The sequence below is a fragment of the Podarcis cretensis genome (genome assembly GCF_951804945.1).
Source record: "Podarcis cretensis genome assembly, chromosome: 1".
In the NCBI taxonomy this organism is placed as follows: domain Eukaryota; kingdom Metazoa; phylum Chordata; class Lepidosauria; order Squamata; family Lacertidae; genus Podarcis; species Podarcis cretensis.
The window spans coordinates 64,384,469-64,408,333 of record NC_137170.1 but is presented as its reverse complement, the minus strand read 5'-3'; the positions used below and the strand labels follow the sequence as shown (position 1 = coordinate 64,408,333).

Here is a 23,865-nt window from a genome sequence, read left to right as displayed (position 1 = left end):
TGCTTTTTCCCTGGAGCCAATTCATGCACTTAGCTTCAAGTCACCCAGTTTACAGTTATGTAATCAAGTAGTGCATATCAAATAATGAATATAATATGTGACCCAGACTAAAACCACATGCAAGGTTGGGATTTAGAACCAAGGTATAACAACAACAACAACAACAACAACAACAACAACAACAACAACAACAACAACAACAACAGATAATGATGATTTTATTATCTATACATTATCTATATTCCCCCAGCCACTCTGGGTGGCTTCCAACAAATTAAAACAGGTCAAAGAGATGTCCAAACCTCTGTCACATTCATACCATACATTTAAAGCACTATGATACCTCTTTAAACAGCCATGGCCTCCTCCCACAGAATTCTGGACACTGTACTTTTATAAAACATGCTGAGAATTGTTAGGAGACCCTTTTCCCCCTCACAAAGGTACAGTTCCCAGAGTGTTTTGATAATCTCTCTTCAGAAGGAATTACAGAAACTGTGGCTCTGTGGGGGGAATAGGGGTCTCCCAACAACTCTCAGCACACTTAAACTACAGCTCCCATAATTCTTTGGGGTAAGCCATGACTGTATGATAGTGCATTACAAGTACAGTGTGAATGTGTCCCTCCTCTAAAAAGAACTTGTGCCTCTGTTAGATTATCACTCTAAAGCAGGAGTGGCCTTCCAGATAATCTTCGTCTACAGCTTTCATCACAGCTGACCATGGGTCACATACTCGGGGACCGAATGGATTTGAAGCCTGACAACATGTAGAGACAGCCACAGGTTAGGCACTCCTGGTCCACAGCTTTGAGAACCTTTGCTACAGAATATGACAGTGTCCCTCTGGCTCCATATTTTAAAATTAAATATTGATCTGGCAACTCTGATCAGACCTTGCATGCCAGGCAAAATGGTTCACCAGGGAGAGCTGGTAAAGAATGCCTTGAACACTTCCCACAGCCATTCCTGGAATGGATAGGGAGATGCGTAGCAATTAAAGGAATAAGAAGCCTGTTCCTGGAAGAAAACATGTTTCAAATCAAGGTTCTGTTCTCTGGTTACTATTTGTATGTTGGCAATTTCAAGTTCCAAATTTGTGCTTAACTGATATTTCCTCCCCTCAGTGCTCCTTGGCGCTGTTTGAGGCACACAGAGACTTGTCCCAGAGAATGACTTAGTACTCCTTGTAAACTACCTGATGGAGAAAGAATTTTCTCATACAACGAGGAGCCAAACAGTCTGGGGAGGGTGTGTGTGTGTGTGTGTGTGTGTGTGTGTGTGTAGAAAGGATAGTAGGCCTTGATGTTCACTAAACTCCACAAAGTGGAAAGAGGAATGTGAGGTTATCGGCGAAGGAGAAGATATACATGGTTCCAGTGTGACCTCAGCAAATGCTGAAGCACAACAGCACACAACCTTTGTGCCCGTGGTGAGTTTGTGTGGAGACCGCTTGTTTTCCATCTGGCCTTGAAAGGAACTTGTACTAAGCAGGGTTTGTGTGCAGTTCATCACAGATGTTAGCAGTCGGATCCAGCAATCTGCATGCAGAAGCAGGCTTCCATGCACGAATACCTTTTTAGTTGTGTCCAACATATGCAAGAGAATCTGAATAAAACCCCACACCCCACACCCACATGCTGCCAAAGAGATGATTAATTTTGACAGCACTTGCTATTAATAATAATAATAATAATAATACCCTGCCCACAAGAAAACATCAAACATTAAAAACCTCCCTATACAGGGTTGCATTCAAATGTCTTCTAATGCCCAGATAGTTGTTTATTTCCTTGACATCTGATGGGAGGGCATTCCACAGGGTGGGTGCCACCACCAAGAAGGCCCTCTTCCTGGTTCCCTGTAACCTCACTTCTCACAGTGAGGGAACCGCCAGAAGGCCCTCGGTGCTGGACCTAGTGTCTGGGCAGAACGATGGGGGTGGAGACGCTCCTTCAGGTACACTGGGGTGAGGTCATTTAGGGCTTTAAAGGTCAGCACCAACACTTTGAATTGTGCTCAGAAACATACTGGGAGCCAATGTAGGTCCTTCAGGACCGGTGTTATATGGTCTCAGCGGCCACCCCCAGTCACCAGTCTAACTGCCGCATTCTGGATTAGTTGTAGTTTCCAGGTCACCTTCAAAGGTAGCCCCAGGTAGAGCGCATTGCAGTAGTCCAAGTGGGAACATAAGAATATCCCTGCTGGATGAAACCAGTGGCCCATCTAGTCTAGTACTCTGTCACAGTGGCCAACCAGATGTCTATGGGAATTGGGCAAGCAGGAACCGAATGCCGCTAAAACAAAAACAGACTATTAGGAAAGTGAATTTGGTGCTCGTCACATTCTGTACTTGTGTGGAATTCCATAATCCAAATAAAGCTAATCATAGGAGTGTTTTCGGAGGCATAAAAACAGTGGTCCAAAAGACATGATGAATCGCTTTTATGTTAGTGGTTAGTTCACCAAGTGCACATTTTACATCTCTAGTCTGAAAAAGAGTTCCTCTCAGCAAGGTTTCTTGTGGACACTAGTAGCATAGGATTTGGGCAGGTTTCCTCCTGCCAATCAAATCGGTACCACTGCTATGAGGGAGTGGCCAGCTCCCTTGCTCTGCCGGAATTCCCACCCAGTCATTTGGTCAGCTGGGCTGCCTGCTCAGTTGGACCCCGGTCTTCCCTCTCCCTGTTGTGCATGCATGCAGGCGGGTGGTGGCAGCAGCAGCAGCAGCTGGGAAGGCCCATCTGGGCCTCTTGCTTGCTCACTCTGCCAGTCAGCTTACTTGCACCACCAGTCTGCCTGTTTCACTCACCCTGCTGTTGTCACACTGAAGTTTGTGAGGCTGTAGCATAACTTTTTTCTTACAAAAATAATATATAGTAAGACAATGCATCTAAAATACTGCTTGTACAGAAATTTAAAAACAACAACACAATCTCTCAATCTAAAAGACATGATACGAAAGGAAAAGGCAATGGTGTGGGAAGAGGAAAACAAATTCATAAAACTCAAATTGGGGTTGGCATAGCCAATTTCATTTTTTTAAAAAAGAAGTTAATTTTTTTTACCATGTATATCTGAGGGTACATCCTGAATTAATGTTATGCCTCATGGGAACGATCCAGGAAATGTTTGTAGATACTTGAATTTCTGCTTACGCCTTCGTCCTTGCTTTTTAACCTTTTGCCTCTTGCGTGATTGTTGACAGTCTACATAAAATATCCATCAATCTACTTAGGTGACGTAGGCAAAGTTTACAAGGCAGATGAGATGACAGAATTTGGAGGACTTGCCCTGACCTTATATTCTTTTTTCTTTGGCAATCATTGAGATCAGTTCTTTCACGAAAGGAGCACTAATAAATCTTAGGCCACAATGCCATAAAGAGTTTATCTAACAAATATAACCAGAGTTATATGCCAATGTTCCATCTTGCTCTCATCATCGGCTTAGTGCACAGTACATCTTCCTAACAATTCAACGTCTGAAATACTCTCTTCCAAGAGATTTCTCCTTAACCTTTCAAATCAAATGATGCCTCCTTTCTCTCTCTTTTTTTTTATAATAATTTTTATTAATTTTCCAAACAGATAATAAAAACAGTATAGAACAGTATAACTTCAAGCTCATCAGTTCATACCCTTCTTTCTTTGACTCCCCCATACCTCCCCATCCCTGCATCCTTGTTTAATAATTCTTTAGCAACCCTTAGGTCCATTGTCTTAATTCCCTTTCATAAAAATTTCTTAAGTTTTTTTGTTTACTGCTGCAATTCTTTACTTCTTACCCCCTGACATCTTAACATTCCTCAATTTTGCAATTATTTTTAAGATATATTTTGAATTTCTTCCAGTCCTCTTCCACTGTCTCTTTCCCCTGGTCCCGGATTCTGCCCGTCATCTCGGCCAGTCCCATAAAGTCAATCACCTTTGTTTGCCATTCTTCCAGAGTAGGTAGTTCTTGCGTCTTCCAATACTTTGCCAGTAGAATTCTTGCTGCTGTAGTGGCATACATAAAGAAAATCCTATCCTTCCTTGACACCACTTGGCCCACCATGCCCAAGAGGAAAGCCTCTGGTTTCTTAGGAAAAGTCCACTTAAGGACCTTCTTAATTTCATTATAGATCATTTCCCAGAAAGCTTTAACCTTTGGGCAGGTCCACCAAAGGTGGTAGAAAGTACCTTCAGTCTCATTACATTTCCAACACTTATTATTAGGCAAATGATAAATTTTTGCAAGCTTGACTGGGGTCATGTACCACCGGTAGATCATTTTCATAATATTTTCTTTTAAGGCATTACATGCAGTAAATTTAATACCGGTGGTCCATAACTGTTCCCAGTCAGCAAACATAATATCATGACCGATATCTTGTGCCCATTTAATCATAGCTGATTTCACTGTTTCATCCTGTGTATTCCATTTTAACAGCAAGTTATACATTTTTGATAAGTTCTTAGTATTGGGTTCCAACAATTCTGTTTCTAGTTTTGACTTCTCTTTCTGAAATCCTATTTTCCTGTCCTGTTTAAACGTCTCATTTATCTGATGGTAATGCAACCAGTCTCGAACCTTAGGCTTTAGTTTCTCATAACTCTGAAGTTTCACCCTTTCGCCATCATATTCTAAAATCTCATGATATTTTGGCCATTTAGAATCCATATTAAGCTTTTTTACTTCCCTAGCTTCCATTGGTGACACCCACCTAGGGGTTTTACTTTCCAACAAATCTTTGTATCTAATCCAAACGTTATACAATGCTTTCCTTACAATATGGTTTTTAAAGCTTTTATACACCTTTACCTTGTCATACCATAAGTATGCATGCCAACCAAAACTATTGTCGTACCCTTCCAGATCCAAAATGTCGGTGTTCTCAAGAAGTAGCCAGTGTTTCAACCAGCAGAAAGCTGCTGATTCATAATAAAGTCTTAAGTCCGGCAGGGCAAACCCCCCTCTATCCTTTGCATCAGTTAAAATCTTAAATTTAATTCTGGGCTTTTTGCCCTGCCAGACAAATTTTGATATGTCTTTCTGCCACTTCTTGAAACAGTCCATCTTGTCCACAATCTGCAACGTCTGGAATAAAAACAGCATTCTAGGCAATACATTCATCTTAATAGTAGCAATTCGGCCTAACAAGGAAAGTTTCAACCTTGACCATATTTCCAGATCCTTTTTAACATCTGACCAACATTTTTCATAATTATCCTTAAATAGGTTCACATTCTTGGATGTTAAGTTTACCCCCAGGTATTTTACCCTTTTTGTTATTTCCAAGCCTGTTTCATTCTGAAAACTCTCTCTTTCTTCCATTGTTAAATTTTTTTCCAACACTTTCGTTTTTTGTTTATTCAATTTAAAACCTGCTACTCGACCAAATATTTCAATTAGTTCTAATACTCTTTTAGTACTAGTGTCTGGCTGTTGCAAGGTCAATACTAGGTCGTCTGCAAATGCTCTTAATTTGTAATGTCTAACTCCGACCTGAACTCCTTTAACCAACTGGTCCTTTCTAATCATGTTTAACAAAACCTCCAGGACTGATATAAAAAGCAAGGGGGATATTGGGCATCCCTGCCGTGTACCTTTTTCTATGGGTATTTCTTCTGTTACCACATTGTTTACAATTAACTTGGCCTTTTGTTGGGAATATATTGCACCTATACCGTTTTCAAACCCTTGACCTACCCCCATCCCTTGGAGATTCTTTTTCATAAAAGTCCAACAGATATTGTCAAAGGCTTTCTCCGCATCCACAAAAATCAAAACTGCTTTCCTGTTAATGTCAACATCTAACAACTCCAAAATGTCTATAATGTTCCTCACATTGTCTGACATATGTCTACCTGGGAGAAAGCCTGTTTGGTCCTTATGAATCTCTTCTATCAACACTCTTTTCAATCTTTTTGCCAAAATGTCTGCAAAAATTTTGTAATCCACATTGAGTAAAGATATAGGGCGGTAGTTTTTGACCTGATTCTTCTCAGTCTCTGTTTTCGGTATAAGTGAGATGAAAGCCTCTTTCCACGATTCAGGTGCCTTTTTCCCCTTCAAAATTTCATTGCAAACTTCCTTCAATGGTTGTATCAGCCATTCTTTCAGCATTTTGTAGTATTTGGCCGTCAGGCCATCTGGTCCTGGTGATTTTCCCAATTTCATATTCTGGATGGCACCCTCTATTTCTTGTTCTGTTATTTCCTCATTTAAGATCCTTTTACTTTGTTCTGGAATTTTTGGTAGACCGTATTTTCTGATGAATTCTTCTATTTCCTGTTCATTGATTGGCCCTTGTGCATACAATTTCTTAAAAAAACTTTGAAAACAATTGTTTATCTCATTGGGTTTGTGGATAATTTTTCCATCCATTTCTAGACTTGTTACCGTGTTCATTCTCTGCCTTTTTTTCAGTTGCCATGACAGAAGTTTCCCACATTTATCCGCTGATTCAAAAGTTCTTTGTCTCATTTGCTTTATCTTCCATTCTATTTGTTGGTTCATGAGCTCCATGTACTGCATCTGGTAAAACTTTATTTCTCTCAAAATCTCATGGGACTTTGGTTTGGACCTCAGCTTCTTCTCTCCTTCTTTTATTTTTTCTAAAAAATTTTCCTTCTTCTCATTTTGTTGCTTCCTCTTTATAGAATTCTGTTGAATTAGGAAACCTCGCATCACGGCTTTGCTTGCGTCCCAAATTATTCTTTTTTCCACATCTGTTTTCCTGTTGATCTCAAAGTAATCTTTTAATGTTTTAAGGGCCTTCTTATGGATCTCTTCATCCTTAAATAGGGTGTCATTCATTCTCCATCTAAAGGATCCAGTTGTTGTTAGTTTCATCTCCATCTTCACCGCATTATGGTCGGAGCACGTTTTTGGACATATTTCTACTTTTTTTGTTCTTAACGCCAGACTGCTAGAAATCCAAATTTGGTCTATTCTTGTCCATGTCATTTTTGCTTCAGAGAAGAAAGTTCCCTCTCTCTCTAGAGGATTCCTTGTTCTCCAAATATCAATCAAGTCCATTGTTTCAGTCATTTCAAAAAAGGTCTTTGGTAGTCTCCCTTCTTTTGAGATCACTTGTCTCTGTGCTTTATCCATGTTTGTTGAGACAACTCCATTCATATCTCCCATCATTAGGATTTTATAGTCTAAAAAGTCAACTAATGTCTCATGCAACTTCCTAAAGAATTTGGCCTTCCCCTCATTTGGGGCATATACTCCAACAATCAAAATCTTTTCTCCTTGAATTTGTATTTCAATTGCCAGGTATCTTCCTTGTTCATCTTTAAATATCAATTTTGGAGCCAATTTTTCCTTTGCATAGATCACCACACCTCTTTTCTTCACTTTGTCTGATGAGATAAATTCTTGACCAAGTCTCTTATTTATCAGTAATTTCCTATGTATCCTGGCAATATGGGTTTCTTGCAAACATATTATATCTAATTGTTCTCTCTTCAAAATGTGAAAAACTTGTCGTCTTTTCCGAGGAAGGTTCAAGCCGTTACAATTCCAACTAAGGAGTTGCAGAGACATTTTGTATTTAAGTAGCTGTTCCTCCAATTGCTCCAAGCTTCTGTTCTTCCTCCGATGGTGGTGGTAAAAGTCCAAATGATAGATTTGCTATATCAGGTGGTTCTTTCTCCTCTACAGTTCCTTTCTGCAAATCCTCCAGGTATCTCTCCAGAAATTGTTCTTTGTCCTGAATTGTTTTTATTTTGATCTTTCTTCCTTTAAAGTTAAAGGACAGTCCTTGTGGGAACTCCCATCTGAATGGTATGGTGTTTTTCTTCAGCAGATCTGCTAGGCTTTTGTAATATGTTCTCACCTCTAAAATATATTTGGGAATGTCCTTAAAAATCTGTATTTGACAGTTTTGGATCACCAGTGCCTTTTGATTGTGCAAGTTCAATATTTTATCTCTTTCTTCTTTTGATCTCAATGTAATTAGACAATCCCTTGGTTTTTTATCCTGCCTTCTGCCCAGTCGAAAGGCTGTTGTTATCTCAAATTCATCATCTTCATCCCATTCCTCTTGCCAAAAAGCTACAATGTTCTCTGTAAGGAATTGCACAAGGTTGTCCCCTTCCCCTTCAGGAACCAATCTAAATTTTAAATTCTTCTCTTTCCGCTGAAGTTCCAATAAGGAGAGGGCTGCATCATGCTCATTCACTTTTTTAATAATAGGCCCAAACTTTTCCCTTGTCTCTTCAGCCGTTGTTTTTGCACTTTCTGCAATCTTTCGTGTTTCTGAACTCTCCTGGATTAATCTATTTATAGAATCTGTGTTAGATTTTACACTAGCTGTATTCACGTCCAGTCTTGTTGTCAACTCTGTTAATTTTTTAGAATTCTCTGTCGATAGCTTTGTCAGTGCTTCCAGGGATTGATTTATCTTAAGTAGTGCCTGAGTCATAGGATCCATAGAAGCTGGTGTTTTTTCCTGTGCAGCTGGTACAGTTCCTGATATAGAGCCCCTTTTCTTGTGGGATTGTTTTGCTTTCTGCCTTGTTACTATCTCTTCTGTAGGGGCACTCATATCCTCAAGGTCGTTTTCACAGGGTTGATTTCCAAGTGGAAAATCCCACTGTTACTTTTCCAAGTGCAACAGTTTCACTTAAGCCCCTCTAGAGGGAGCATTCATTTGTATCCAAATGGCAAGGAAAAAGAAAAACAAAGAAGCAAGGAAGTATAACAGTAGCCAGTAGTTTCCAATATCCAATCCGTAACGTCTCTATCTTCTATGTAGCCAAAATGCAACAGGGTAAATCTAAGGTCCAGTAACTTTGTTACAAACAAACCCCCACTTTGCAGAGTTTGACAGTTCACATCCCATTGTCTTATTTGGGTAGCCCGACCTGGGGGGGTTTGGCAATGGAAGGTCTTAATTTTCCAGTAATTTTCCAGCAGGTTAACAATATCCCAATCCCTTCCCCCCTTCTCCTGCCTATCGGGGGGGGGGGGGAGTTTATCTAACAAATATAACCCTTCTCCTGCCTATCGGGGGGGAGTTTATCTAACAAATATAACCAGAGTTATATGCCAATGTTCCATCTTGCTCTAATCATCGGCTTAGTGCACAGTACATCTTCCTAACAATTCAACGTCTGAAATACTCTCTTCCAAGAGATTTCTCCTTAACCTTTCAAATCAAATGATGCCTCCTTTCTCGAGTTGTACACAACATTAAATCACCTGTGAAGACTGAGCAATAAAGATGCTGGAGAGATTAGGGTGACTGAGGTGGGGGAGAGACTTTATGTGCCCAAAACATGCACTGTTTGGATCCTCACTGATGAAATGCCCTCTAGCTATGCCACTACACATGACATGAGAAGGGGCCCTAATATGCATGACAACATATGATATGACCATGAAGCTCTTTCATGGTACAGATACAGATTGTCCCAGAATCCCCCCTTGCACGAACAAGCTCTACGCACATATGTCAGTATGCCTGCGGCATCCCTTTGAGTGTGGGAGCAGAGGGGCTGTGGCCAAGGGGTATGGTGGCAGGGGATGAGGCTAACCTACATGACCCAGTGATTACAGGGGAAATTGCTAATATGAGGCAAACCTATGGACAAAAATGTATATCGTTTAATAAATTTGCATTGAAATTGTTGAATTTTTGCAAAGACTTAAAAATAGATATATTCACAAACCGGTGTGGCAGATATGGAGAAGAATGAAGTTGAGACTGGAAAAATGAGAAAGTAAGAGAAGCCAAAACTGACAGACTTGTCCATCCTTCCTTCAGACTGTGAGGCAAGGGGCTGGAGCGCCATCTTTACTCTGCATTTAAAGCAGGATGCGTCTGATTTTTTAAAATGAAGATAAATAAATTGGGGTTTTACCAAAAGGGGTAGAGCCGCCACCACCCCAACCAAATTGAAGTGCTTACTCTAATTAATGGATATGTTGTTTCACCTTTTATATGGTTTTTAATTGTTTTTAAATGTTGTAAGGCACTATGGAAAAATAGTATGTTTTCTTTGTTTGGAAAGAGGGCTATTGAGACTTTCCTTAAACATTACAATCCCCCCCAACATAAAAAGGAGAGTCCTTTCTCCCAAGTAAATCTTAACTCTTATCCCACACAGAGAGTGATGAACATACCCAACTCTCACTTGGGAGCTTCCCTTTCTTCTTCCAGCCTCTTACCCTGGGAGATCTTAACTTCCTTGCCTCTCACACAGGGTCCTTTATCCTTTCAATACCAGCATATACCTTCATAAAAGTAGAAGTAGTAGTAAAGATAATTGGGGAAGAGACCTTAGCATAGGGACTGGGGACCCTGTTTCATGCCAAGCACCACATTTCCTCATGGGAAACCTTCCAGGGCTGCATAGCAGTAGTGGGTGTGGCCAGGCAAGCTACAGATATTAGAACAGGTAAAATGGCTAATGGAGGGTGCAGGCCTGGGGTGTGTGGCCTGGGTAGAGTCTCTAGGGCTGGGTAGAGAAACCTGCAGGGGCACATTCAGCCCTGCACCTGAGGCTCCCTACTCCTGTAGTAGCAGCTATGGTGATCCATAGTAAAAATAATGAGAATTATGCAAATAGCAGTTGGATGTTTAGAATCATAGAATCACAGAATCATAGAGTTGGAAGAGACCACAAGGGATATCGAGTCCAACCCCCTGCCAAGCAGTAAACACCATCAGAACACTCCTGACATATGGTTGTCAAGCCTCTGCTTAAAGACCTCCAAAGAAGGAGACTCCACCACACTCCTTGGCAGCAAATTCCACTGTCGAACAGCTCTTACTGTCAGGAAGTTCTTCCTAATGTTTAGGTGGAATCTTCTTTCTTGTAGTTTGGATCCACTGCTCCGTGTCCACTTCTCTGGAGCAGCAGAAAACAACCTTTCCCCCTCCTCTATGTGACATCCTTTTATATATTTGAACATGGCTATCATATCACCCCTTAACCTCCTCTTCTCCAGGCTAAACATGCCCAGCTCCCTTAGCCGTTCCTCATAAGGCATCGTTTCCAGGCCTTTGACCATTTTGGTTGCCCTCCTCTGGACACGTTCCAGTTTGTCAGTGTCCTTCTTGAACTGTGGTGCCCAGAACTGGACACAGTACTCCAGGTGAGGTCTGACCAGAGCAGAATACAGTGGCACTATTACTTCCCTTGATCTAGATGCTATACTCCTATTGATGCAGCCCAGAATTGCATTGGCTTTTTTAGCTGCCGCGTCACACTGTTGGCTCATGTCAAGTTTGTGGTCAACCAAGACTCCTAGATCCTTTTCACATGTACTGCTCTCAAGTCAGGTGTCACCCATCTTGTATTTGTGCCTCTCATTTTTTTTGCCCAAGTGCAATACTTTACATTTCTCCCTGTTAAAATTCATCTTGTTTGTTTTGGCCCAGTTCTCTAATCTGTCAAGGTCGTTTTGAAGTGTGATCCTGTCCTCTGGGGTGTTAGCCACCCCTCCCAGTTTGGTGTCATCTGCAAATTTGATCAGGATGCCCTTGAGTCCATCATCCAAGTCATTGATAAAGATGTTGAATAAGACCGGGCCCAAGACAGAACCCTGTGGCACCCCACTAGTCACTCTTCTCCAGGATGAAGAGGAACCATTGATGAGACCCTTTGGGTTCGGTCAGTCAGCCAGTTACAAATCCACTGAGTGGTAGCATAGTCAAGACTGCATTTTACCAGCTTCTTTACAAGAATATCATGGGGCACCTTGTCAAATGCCTTGCTGAAATCAAGGTAGGCTACATCCACTGCATTCCCTTCATCTACCAGGCTTGTAATTCTGTCAAAAAACGAGATCAGGTTAGTCTGACATGACTTATTTTTCAGAAATCCATGCTGACTATTGGTGATCACAGTATTTCTTTCTAGGTGCTCCAGAATCTTCCCTGGTATTGATGTCAGACTGACTGGGCGGTAATTATTTGGGTCCTCTCTTTCCCCCTTTTTGAAAATAGGGACAACATTTGCCCTCCTCCAGTCTGCTGGGACTTCACCTGTTCTCCAGGAATTCTCAAAGATGACAGCCAGTGGTTCTGAGATCACATCTGCCAGTTCTTTTAATACTCTTGGATGCAGTTCATCTAGCCCTGGAGACTTGAATACATCTAAACTAGCCAAGTATTCTTGTACTATCTTCTTAGTTATTCTGGGCTGTGTTTCCTCTGCTGAATCATTTGCTCCAAATTCTTCAGGTCGGGCATTGTTTTCTTTATCGGAGAAGACTGAGGCAAAGAAGACATTGAGGAGTTCAGCCCTTTCTGTGTCCCCTGTTTGCATTTCACCATCTTCTCCTCTGAGTGACCCCACTGTTTCTTTGTTCTTCCTTTTGCTATGAACATACCCATAAAAGCCTTTTTTGTTGCTTTTAACCTCTCTAGCAAGCCTGAGTTCATTCTGTGCTTTAGCTTTTCTGACTTTGTGTCTACACGTGCTGGCTATTTGTTTGAATTCCTCTTTGGTGGTTTCCCCCCTTTTCCATTTTTTGTACACATCCTTTTTTAATCTTAACTCAGTTAAAAGTTCTTTAGATAGCCACCCTGGCTTCTTTAGGCACCTTCCATGTTTCCGTCTCATTGGTATTACCTGAAGTTGTGCTTTTACTATCTCCCTCTTAACAAACTCCCAGCCATCATGAACTCCCTTTCCTTTTAGTATTACTGTCCATGGGAACTCACCCAGCACTTCCCTTAGTTTTATGAAGTCGGCTTTCTTAAAGTCAAGAAATTGAGTCCTAGTATGCTTGGCTGCTCCGTTCCGCTGTATAGTAAACTTCAGAAGAGCATGATCACTCGTGCCTAATGATCCTTCCACTTCTACCCCACTAACCAGGTCATCAACATTGCTTAGGACCAGATCTAAAATGGCTGTTCCTCTTGTTGCTTCTCCCACTTTCTGGACAACAAAGTTGTCTGCAAGGCCAGTGAGGAATCTGTTTGACCTTATGCTCTTGGCTGAGTTTGACATCCAGCAAATATCCGGGTAATTGAAGTCCCCCATTACTACTATCTCCTTTCCTTTTGTATGCTTGGCCATCTGTTCCAGGAAGGCATCATCTATGTCCTCTGTTTGGCTTGGGGATCTATAGTAAACTCCCACAATGAGTTACAGATAGGTAGCCGTGTTGGTCTGCCATAGTCAAAACAAAAAAAAATTATCTGAAGAATTATCTGGTATCTGAAGAAGTGTGCATGCACACGAAAGCTCATACCAAGAACTAACTTAGTTGGTCTTTAACGTGCTACTGGAAGGAATTTTTTTTGTTCCCACAATGAGGTCACTGTTATTCTTCTCTCCCTTAATTTTGACCCAAATGCTCTCACTTTGGCTTTGAGGTTCTAAATCTTGGATCTCTTCACAGGTAAACACATCCCTGACATATAACGCCACTCCTCCTCCTTTCTTGTCTGGTCTGTTTCTCTGAAATAGATTGTATCCCTCCATTATTACATTCCAATCGTGGGACTTATCCCACCAGGTTTCAGTGATGCCTATTATGTCATATTTAGTTTGCTGTACCAAGAGCTCAAGCTCATCTTGTTTATTTCCATTGCTTTGTGCATTAGTGTACAGACATTGAAGTCCATTAATCATTGCCCCGTGTCTCTTATTTAAGGATTTTTTCCTCCCACCACTAGGTCTGCGTGCTGTTTGCTCCATTTGGTCTATGACATTTGGATGATCATCTTCATCAATTGATAGACTCCTACCTTCAGGAGCACTGTCTCCCTCCCCCACATTAGTCAGTTTAAAGCCCTCCTGATGAGGTTTCTGAGATTTTTGGCAAAAACATTCCTCCCAACCGTTGTGAGGTGCAGCCCATCGCTTGCCAGAAGTCCATCTTCAAGAAACTGCAGTCCGTGATCTAAGAATCCAAACTGTTCCTGTTTACACCATTTGCGAAGCCAGCTGTTCACTTCCACTATTTTTCCCTCTCTCCCTGGGCCACGTCGTTCAACTGGGAGGACAGATGAGATGACAATTTGTGCATTTAATTGCTTCAATTTCCTGCCCAGAGCCTCATAGTCTCTTTTGATCTTATGGAGACTATTGCTTGCAGTGTCATTGGTTCCCACATGTACCAAGAGGAAGGGGTATTTGTCAGTGGGTTTTATGATTCCTTGCAGTCGTTCAGTTACATCTTGGATCTTAGCCCCGGGGAGACAGCACACTTCCCGAGACATCTTGTCAGGCCCACAGATCACTGCTTCTGTTCCCCTCAGTAGGGAATCCCCTATCACCACTACATGCCTCCTCTTAGGTCTGGTCGGGGTTCTTCAGTGAGCTGTCCGTTCCAAGGTCGCCTGCACATTCCCTGAGGACTGACTTTGCTGCTCGTCTTCATATACCTGATCGACTGTAATGAGGGAGAGATCCTCAAATGGAGTCTGCTCTTCGTCTTCCATGCTAGGGGAGAGGACCTCAAAGCGATTGTGTATTTCTAAACAATCAGAGCGAACCCTGGGCCTCCTACTTCTTTGGGTCACGTTTCTCCATATATCTGGCTCCTGTGTTGGTGAACTAGCCTCCTTCTCAGGGGAGTCCCCTGTCTCCTCCTTGGTGGAGACGGTGTGCTCTGTTGCTTCCAAGAAGAGCTCCAGCTCTCTAATTCTTTGGAGCGTAGCTACACATTCCTCCAGTTGCTGGACTTTGTCTTCTAAGAGGGCAATCAACATGCAATTGCTGCAGGTAAAGCTGCCTGCAACCTTTGGCAAGATGGCAAACATTGCGCAGGAACCGCAGGCGACTGCAGCTGTTCCCTCACTCTCCATCTTGAGAACGTGTTGTTGGGGGTGGCTACAGCGGTCCTCCATCATAAAAAGCGTGAAGACAGGACAAATAACTCCCCCCCAAAAAACCTAGGTCTCCCCCAACAAATGTTTGAGACTAGCTCCCCTAAATCTAAAAGATGGATCAAACTGCGCGCACCGCTAGGCACGCACCGCTGCCCTACAAGCTCTGATAAGCTCCTCCCACAGCTAATCACCTGCCTCAACAGAGACCCTGCCCCCTCTGACCTTTGCACAGGGAGAGCAGCTAATCAGCCACAAAGAAAAACACACACAAGAAAACCCTTTTTGCTCCTTCTTCAGCTGCTGCCCTGCAAGCTCTGATAAGGGGAGCCCCATTCTGGATCCAGACTATAGGAATAGCAAAGGGCTCAAGCCTCTCCCCACCACTGTGGTCCAATCCTGTTTCACATTGGTGATAGCTGTGCATTGTATTGTTCTGGTTATACATTTGGGCTTTGTTTATTTGTTTTGTTTATGCAATCAATGGAAAGTACACTGCAATGTTGTGCTGTCTGTTTCTGAAAATAAACAGCAATCATTAAAAAAGTCAATGACATAGATTTACTTTGGAGTGATCCCGGGCTCCTAACATTTAGCCCAGACCCTCCTCTTAACAAAATACTGTACTCATTTTTAAATTAGTTTAGCTAATTTACATCCTTCAATTTTAAAGTAAACACTGGAATGATAAAATTGGCTCCCCTCCCCTTAGTATTGTTCCCTCTTTGCATTGTTCAGTTTTCATCCGAAAGATCTTCTCACCATGATTCAACAAGACACGTCTTCATCATCCAGGCATCTGAATTTATTGCACTCTTATTCAGTACTGCATATGGTACTGTTTATAATAACTGCATATTAGCACGGAGGGCTACACATTTCCCATCCCCGATTTAGAGGTTCAGATGTATTTTTCCACTGCTTCCCTTTTCCACTGGGTGAAGGGTGAGGAGGGGGAGGGGAGAGATGATTTGCTTGAGCAAAAAAGAGGACAACTGCTGCAACCCATTGGAGAGGCTCACCTACAAAAGGAGGGGATCCACTGGATTCCACTCATATTCTCCTGTAGACTAGTGCTTAGTGCTGTAGACTAGGGACACAGTTGGGGCAGAGTCCTGAGCCAAACTGCTGTTGTAGGAATTGGGGCAGCCGTATATGAACCACCCACAATAGGTTCACACAAACAGTGTTTTTATGTGACGTGAGTCTGATTGCAAACTCAGCCATGTTCCTATTGTGTATGCAAGGGTTCAAAGCAGCCATCAGTCCTGAGCTTCACACATACTCTTTCGTGAAAGGAGCTGCTCCATTCTCTTCACTAGTGGAAGTACCGTATTTTTCGCTCTATAACACGCACCTGACCATAACACACACATCGTTTTTAGAGGAGGAAAACAAGGGAAAAAACATTCTGAATGAAACAGTGGATGTATCATTTTTGGGCTTCATGCTGTGGCCACAGACATGTGATCTGATGGTGAATTTGGGGTGACCCAATGCAAAAATCCTGAGAATTCCTGTGGATCCATGCTTTGTAACCACGTTTTTGCACCATTGCAGCCTGAGGCAACAGTGGGTGCGTGATTTTTTTGGTGCAGGCTGTAGCCATGGACATGCTATGTGATCTGATGGTGAATTTGGGGTGACCCAATGCAAAGATCCTGAGAATCCCTGTGGATCCATGCTTTGTAACCACGTTTTTGCACCATTGCAGCCCCAGGCAACAGTGGGTGCGTGATTTTTTTGGTGCAGGCTGTAGCCATGGACATGCTATGTGATCTGATGGTGAATTTGGGGTGACCCAATGCAAAGATCCTGAGGATCCATGTGGATCCATGCTTTTTAACCACATTTTTGCACCATTGCAGCCCCAGGCAGCAGTGGGTGCGTGATTTGGGGGGGGGGGGCAGGCTGTAGCCATGGACATGCTATGTGATCTGATGGTGAATTTGGGGTGACCCAATGCAAAGATCCTGAGGATCCATGTGGATCTATGCTTTGTAACCACATTTTAAGTGGGGAGCGAAGGAAAAACAAAGAAGGGACATGAGAGGGGTGTGCAGAGAAGCAGCTGGCTAAGAATGCAGGAGAGGGATTTAACGGGAGGGAGGAAAGGCAAAAGTTTCCCCCCACCCAAGCCAGCCATCTCTCTCTCTCTCTCTCTCTCTCTCTCTCTCTCTCTCTCCCTCCCTCCCTCCCTCCCTCCCTCCCTCCCTCCCCCTCTCTCTCCCTCCCCCCCCTCTCTCTCCCTCCCCCTCCCCCCTCTCTCTCCCTCTCCCCAGCACAGAGAGGAATTCCCCTCTGCTTGCCTGGAGGGGAGGGGCTTTCCCTGCTCTTTGTTCGTTTCAGCAAACACAGCAACGAAACAGAGGAGGGTGGGCAGTAAGACCCTGAGGCAGAATGCAGGAAAGCAGCCACTTCCTCTTTTCATGTTTCCCTTCTCCGTGAAGCACCGCGATTTGATTTTTGCCTGATTTTTCGGCTCCAGGGACCACACATTCGCTCTATAACACGCACAGACATTTCCCCTTCCTTTTTAGGAGAAAAAATCTGCGTGTTATAGAGGGAAAAATACGGTAGCTCTTCACATGCAGCCAGGGCCAACCCAATATATTTTCCTGCCTGAGGTAAGAATGAGATGGCATCTCCATTCTACAACCCAGCCAATGAATCTTTCTACAGTGCTGGCAACAGGATGGTGACCTCCACCATGCCTGAGGGTAGCAGAGTAGCTTAGGGGGCTAGGTGAGAAAAGTAGGGACTTGCCACTGTCACCCCTCTTTCCAGTTTCCACCATCTGAGGATACTGAGGACCTATCTATGCCACAGCCCTAATTGACTTAGGCCCCAAATACAGTGGTGCCTCGCAAGACGAAATTAATTCGTTCCGCAAGTCTTTTCGTCTTGCGAGTTTTTCGTCTTGCGAAGCACAGTTTCCCATAGGAATGCATTGAAAATCAATCAATGCGTTCCTATGGAAACCGCCTTCAGACCAGGTCCGGGGACAGTCTGTCCCCCGACCTCTTCTGAAGGCCGGCGGGGGGGCGAAAGGCTTTGCTTCCCCCCGCCTGCCTTCCCGGGACAGCGGAGACTTCTCCGCTGTCCCGGGGCGATTTAAAAGCCCCCGGGAAGGCAGGCAGGGGGGACAAAGACTTTTGCCCCCCGCCCGCCTTCAGAAGAGGTCCAGAGGGCTCTCCAAGCTGCGGATAGCAGCCTGCTGCCCCACGCGAGGGGCACTCTTAAGCAGAGCGCTCCTCGCGCGGGGCAGACATTCGCAGCTTGGGGAGCCCTGAAGGACTTGCCCTGCAGGGCTCCCCAAGCGGCGAATGTCTGCCCCGCGCGAGGGGCGCTCTGCTTAAGAGCGCCCCTCGCGCGGGGCAGCAGGCTGCTATCCGCAGCCTAGGCGGGAACTCTTCTGAAGGCTGGCGGGGGAGAAGGGCTTTTCTTCCCACCGCCAGCCTTCAGAACAGCCTTCTGAATGTTGGCGGTGGGGAGGAAAACCTTCCTCCCACCGCAAGTCTTCAAGACAGGTCTGGGAACAGAGGAGAAGCGCTGCGCACCTTCCCCTCTGTTCCCGGACCTGTCCTGAAGGCTTGCGGTGGGAGGAGGGCTTTCCTCCCCACCGCCAACATTCAGAATGCTGTTCTGAATGTTGGCGGTGGGGAGGAAAAACCCTCCTCCCACCGCAAGCCCCGGGAACAGAGGAGAAGCCCTTCACGCCTTGTCCTCTGTTCCCGGACCTCCCACCGCAAGCCTTAGGACAGGTCCGGGAACAGAGGAGAAGGCGCGCTGCGCTTCCCCGCTGTCTCCGGAGATTTCCCTATGGGCTTTCGTCTTGCGAAGCAAGCCCATAGGGAAATTCGTCTTGCGAAGCCGCTAAAAAATCGGAAAACCCTTTCGTCTTGCAGGTTTTTCGTTTAGCGAGGCATTCGTCTTGCGGGGCACCACTGTATGCCTCCCTACAGACCTTTTCTAGCATTAAGATCAACAGAGAGGGCCCTCTTGGTAGTTCTACTGCCCTCAGAAGTGTTGGGGGTAGCAGTCCAGGAGAGGGCATTCAGTGTGGCCACTCCTAAGCTATGGAATTTCTGCCCCTCAGAGGTGAATTTGGCACATTCACCTGTCATATGCACCTCTTTGCCCTGGTTTTTGACACCTGAGATGTATTTTTAAGGACCTACCCTATTCTTCTGACTGTAATTTGTTTTAAGTGGTTTTCATATTGTCCCTGGGACCTCATAGTAGAGAGTGGGCAAGAAATCTAATAAAAACACATGATTCGTTAACTCATGTGAGGAGAGGAGTCTTGTGGGCCTATTTTTTCTCACCTGCAAGAAATCACTGGGTCTGGTTGCATTTTGTGGTGTTATTATTTTTTAAGAAAACAGATATCCTCCAATTCCTAATATATAAAGTGGGCTAAATGTTGGCTTGATATTATCAGCCCTGTTGCCTCCTGAGGAGGCTGGAGTTGATCTTCCTGCCTGCTTGCTTTGTGCTTTCCCAGTTTACATGATGGGGAATAGCAACATCCTGCAACGAACATGTGCATCACATTTTCTTAATAATGAAAAAGCACTTTTAAGGCAGCTTAACATTGTGCTCTTCAGGTGTTGTTTCATGAAATCAGAGAACTGTGGTGACACATTTCCACCCCACCCTCCTCCTCATGCACTGACAAATAATTGAGCACTTCAGAATTCATCAGGCTAAAACTGTATCATTGTTTAAAGCTGTTCCATCAGTATCATGGTTCTACATTTGGAGCCAGACGGGGTTTCTGTTTTTTTTAACCCCCTAATGTGGCTTTTAATGGAGACTAGAATTGTTTTTTGAACCCTGCCCAATTCCATTATGATACCATGTAGTCAGTATTCAGTTCAGGTAATCAGAACATAGGAAGATCCCTACTCAGCTCATTGTGGAATTCCTCAACTGTGGAATTCCATCCCCACAGAGGTGTATCTGACATCTTGATTACACAGTTTCTATTGCATTCTGAAGACATATCTCTATACTTTGAGACATGTCTCTGAGATATATATTGTGGCTCGCCACTCCAACCTCCAAGCAGTGTGAGATTCCAGAGGTTCCAGGCACTTACCGTATATACTCGAGTATAAGCTGACTTTTTCAGAACATTTTTAATGCTGAAAATGCCCCCCTTGGCTTATACTCGTGAGGCGGGTGGCGGCGATGGAGGGACGAGCGGCCCGAAAGGAGCCCTTTCTTGTCACTGGTCCTGCCGCCGCCTGCCTCTTGCAAGGGCAGGCACAGGAGCTGCAGTTGGGAGAGGCGCTGCGCTCCGAGCAGCAGAGGTGGCGGCAGACGGACGAGCGGCCTGAAAGGAGCCCTTTCAGACTGCTCCTTCCTCTGCCTTTGCCACTGTCGGCGGTGGTGGAGGAGGAATGAGCAGCCTGAAAGCAGCCCTTTCGGGCTGCTTGTTCTTCCTCCGCCGCTGCTGCCACCACCAGGTTTGTGGTGTGGTGAACCGGCTTATACTCGAGTCAATAAGTTTTCCCAGTTTTTTGGTGCTAAAATTAGGTGCCTTGGCTTATATTCGGGTGGGCTTATACTCGAGTATATACTGTACCCAGGATTCGTGTTTCCTTTGAAAATAAGGCACAGAGGAGACTGTGGTGTCTTTATGATATATGGCTTATTTATACATACATACAACCTGAGCCTATGATAGAGGGGCTTCCAGCATTCCAGAAGATCATGATTCTTCCATGGCTGCTGCCTTTGATTTGCTCTAACCCTGCTTTCTCCAGTTTTCCGCCGCTTGCAAACTGTAACTAACTTTTCCTGCAGCTTACACTATCCCAACTGCAATCCCGAAAACAACTGCCCTCCTTCCAACTCTGCCTCCAGCTCTACTTCTGAGTTGGGAGAGGGGCCCCTCCCATTTGCCCTCTGGCACAGTGCCACTCCCTTTGTCCCAGCTAATGACCCATCTTTAGCGGGCCATCGCCGGGCTGGCTCCTGGCTTATATTTTTAACATGCTAACTTCAGCATCTGGCACCAAGGAATTAGAAGAGGAAGTCCAGGTACCCCAGGAACTTATAATGGTATTTTTAGAACCCACCCTATTTTTGTGACTGTAATTTGTTTTAAACGGTTTTAAACATTGTATCTAATGTTGTTGTAATCTACCCTGGGACCTTATGGTGAGAGGCAAGTAATAAATTGAAATAATAATAGTCCAGCATTCTATTCTCATAGCAGCCAATCTGATGCCTATAGGAAGCAGAACTTGAGTGCAAAAGTCCTCTTTCCACTTGTGATTCAAAGGCATTCCACCTCCAGCAGAACATAGCCTTATATTCCATTAATTACTCTAATATTATTTTTAAGCCCTCCAAGTGGGTGGCCATTTCTACCTCTTATGGGAGCAAATGCCATAATTTAATGATGATGCTGATAGCTGCTCTAAAGATGGGCCTGGTGTGTCTAAACTCTTGACACCCAGGGGAACTTTCTGAATAGTGCCTACTTCTCTTCAATTATAAAATGCACCTCAGGCTTGAGTAGTAAATCCATTTGGGCATGAGAGAAGAGGGTTCAGCTCCTAGCTCAGTCTGTCAACCAGGAACATTATGGCAGTGTAGTGCAGATAAGTGGATATATATATATATTTGAACAAAAGATTGTAGCACACCTTGCACATAAAACGTGATGTGGAAATGAGGAGCAATTATCATTTGCAATTAAACTTTACCTTCTTGGTAACACAGGTAATAAAGGAGTGTCATCTTTTCAAAAGATCTCTGCTGTAGATCTCATCAAACTTAAAGGAGTATTCTTTTTTGTGAAAGACCAGAGAGAAATACATAAATATGTATTTTATGAAACATCAGAGTAATCCCACTTCATACAAATCTTGCACAAAAGTGGCAAAAGCTATATACCCTCCTCCAATTATATGCAAAGGACATAAATCATCCAGAGAATTGCTGGTATGAAATGCTATGGTGTATGTATTAAGAAATTCTCTCCATATATAAATTCCATAGAAGAAGAGGAGGAGGAGGAGGAGGAGTTTGGATTTGATATCCCGCTTTATCACAACCTGAAGGAGTCTCAAAGCGGCTAACATTCTCCTTTCCCTTCCTCCCCCACAACAAACACTCTGTGAGGTGAGTGAGGCTGAGAGACTTCAGAGAAGTGTGACTGGCCCAAGGTCACCCAGCAGCTGCATGTGGAGGAGCGGAGACGCGAACCTGGTTCCCCAGATTACGAGACTACCGCTCTTAACCACTACACTACAATGGCTCTCTCCATAGCTTCCTTTGTACTGATTATGAGAGAGAATCAAGGAATGATTTGTTATATGCATGTCTCTGCTACCACATTCGGCAGGAGGAACACAGGGGAAGTCATTGGCAAGGTAGATGGATGTTTCTGAATGCTAAGCAATATCAGCTGCATGCAACTTCTCACTAATTCTCTGTTTACCCACTGAGAAATGAATACTAGGGGTTGGTAATCAGGTTAATAGTGAATTGTTAACAACAGCTCCTCAGTGCTGATTTAATTTGCTCTGGAACACCTGTAATACCTGAAATCTGAGCATCTCTTCACCAAAAATGGCCTCTGGATTTCGCTGCTCAGTTTGTGACGTGAGCCTGTTTGTTAACTACCGTATTTATCATGCTTATACTTGCAGTACTGAAGAAGGCCCCAACATAGCACTCATACTGGAAAATGGAGAATCAGAACCGACCTGAGGCAAGATTTCTTGTTTTTTGTGGAAATAGTACAAAGGCTGTTAATTGCCCAGTGCTGTGCAAGAAGACCTTGGGGAGCAATACTACTCTTGTGCCCATTCTGTGGTTAGTGCCAACCTGTTGTTCTGTAATGGTTTCTTAGGGATGCACACTGTTAAATAATATAAAAACTTACTGTGGTTTCTTAATTTGGCTAAGCTAAAGTAGGCAGAAGTCAAGCTAAATTTCCTCATAATTACCACATAAAATTCATGCCTTCTTGCATGGTGTCTTTGAGTTTTGGGAATCAGCCAATGATTGTTATTAAGATTATATATTTATATATACCTTGCCTTTTTCCTTGATAGGGATTCAAGGCAGCTAAAAAAATAGGAAAAAAGCAATCCTTTAAAAAGTAAACATTAATAGAATACACAGAGTAAAAACAGCATGGCACCAGCCCTTTCATTAAAAGCAGTCAGTTTCCCAGAGTCAGCTGGAATAAGAAAGTCTTTATCTGGCACCAGAAAGACAACAAGGAGGGAGCCAGTCTAACTTCTCTAGGGAGGGAATTCAAAAATCTGGGAGCAGCCACTGAATTCTGGTGACTTACACAGACACACCAAAGTTGAGCTGTTGTCTTCCCTTAATTTAGCCTTGCTTTTTTAACGACTTAGTAATCTTTGATGGATTAGATCATAGGCCTGTTCAGCATCCTATTCTCCCAGTGGCCAATCACATGCCTATGGGAATCTCATGAGGAAGGCATGCATCATCTCCTCCACCCCCAATTTTAAGACTCTCTCTATTTTATCTAGGATTTACTACTAGTTCATTATCTCCCCGTTTCACTGAATCTATTGGAATTTATTACATTGTTTTCCCTTTGCTTTGCCTCACAGACCTTAAAAGAGAAGGTGGTTCATTTTCTTAAGGCTGCTTAGTAAATATCTCAGGAAGTGTGTCTTACAATGCACTCTTATTAAAGTCTACTCAGAAGTAAGTCTCAATTCTCATTGATATATCTCCATGCAATCACATCTCCGAATATAGTTGGGAGCATTTGTGTCAAAATAAAAAGCAGCTGTTCACTTTTGGTTGTGATAAAAGGTTTTGAAATTAACTTTCCTGCATATTTTAATCAGGAGAATAATTTAATCCCCCCCCCCAGATCAGAACATCCATTACTACTCAATAATAATCTTAGTCCTGAAGAAAAATTGCATTTTTGCATTATCTTGAGTATTCCACACTTGTTGGCTCCTTTTTTTTTAAAGTACATGTGCTATTTCCCATGTGAAGAAATTTACCTGGTTTGGTTGCATTCCTCTGATACAGTTCCATGCACAAATTTGGTGTATGTGTGGAGGAGGG

The 23,865-nt window shown here is 43.5% G+C and overlaps 1 long non-coding RNA gene across 1 annotated transcript in view; it reads left to right on the top strand.

Annotated features, from left to right (window-relative positions):
• LOC307217038 overlaps positions 1-20,664 on the top strand; it is a 61,325-nt gene extending 40,661 nt beyond the window's left edge. Inside the window, exon 3 of the long non-coding RNA XR_013839380.1 lies at positions 20,596-20,664. This is a non-coding gene — a long non-coding RNA (uncharacterized lncRNA). The remainder of the gene's footprint in view (positions 1-20,595) is intronic.
• Positions 20,665-23,865: the final 3,201 nt, after the last annotated feature.